The sequence below is a fragment of the Schistocerca piceifrons genome, chromosome 2 (genome assembly GCF_021461385.2).
Source record: "Schistocerca piceifrons isolate TAMUIC-IGC-003096 chromosome 2, iqSchPice1.1, whole genome shotgun sequence".
NCBI classification, from domain to species: domain Eukaryota; kingdom Metazoa; phylum Arthropoda; class Insecta; order Orthoptera; family Acrididae; genus Schistocerca; species Schistocerca piceifrons.
The window spans coordinates 1,014,689,798-1,014,690,668 of NC_060139.1; the positions used below are offsets into that span (position 1 = coordinate 1,014,689,798).

The window sequence follows — 871 nt, forward strand, 5'->3', positions numbered from 1 at the left end:
ATACGCAGCAGCAATGCACCACGCCGCCGCAATAAGAATAAAAATCTGTTTCACCTGAAACAACATTTGTACGGTACAAGATACAGAAATAGATCTCATTGTCTAGGGTTCAGACTTGAGTTATGTCCTTTGGTGCAAAAGTTCTCCAACCAAATAAAGAAAGAAACCGTTAGTCTCCGCCAATTCAAAATAATATTAAAAACATATCTCAGGAACTTTCTTTCCAGAGATAATCTTATTACGGAAGGATTTAAAATTCCTGTTATCTTCGAAGACAACAGTGTTCATTATAAATACACATCCAATCAATACATCCTGATACCTACTAAAACTTAACTCCTCTGGCACAGACTATGAAGGTCCAAAGGTACCGTCTGGCCGCCGTGTCATCCTCAGCCCACAGGCGTCACTGGATGCAGATATGGAGGGGCATGTGGTCAGCACACCGCTCTCCCAGCCGTAGGTCAGTTTCCGAGACCGGAGCTGCTACTTCTCAATCTAGTAATTCCTCAGTTCGCCTCACAAGGGCTAAGGGCACCCCGCTTGCCAGCAGCGCTCGGCATACAGGATGGTCACCCATCGAAGTGCTAACCCAGCCCGACAGCGCTTAACTTCGGTGATGTGACGGGAACCGGTGTTACCACTGCGGCAAGGCCGTTGGCCCTGATACCTATTAGTGGACCTTAATATGGAATGAGTCCACCCATCTCGTTTATGACGACTTGAACTGTGCTAAGGACACTTTCGGTTAGATATGTGAACGTTGGTACAGGAATGGCAGTCCACTCTTCCTCAAGAGCCGAAATCACAAGAGGTAATGATGTTGGACACTGGAGCCTGGAGGGAAGTCGACGTTCCAGCTCAGCTCACA

The 871-nt window shown here is 47.1% G+C and overlaps 1 pseudogene; it reads right to left on the reverse strand.

Moving 5' to 3' along the window:
• Positions 1–544: 544 nt before the first annotated feature.
• Positions 545–662, reverse strand: LOC124778223 (annotated as a pseudogene).
• Positions 663–871: the final 209 nt, after the last annotated feature.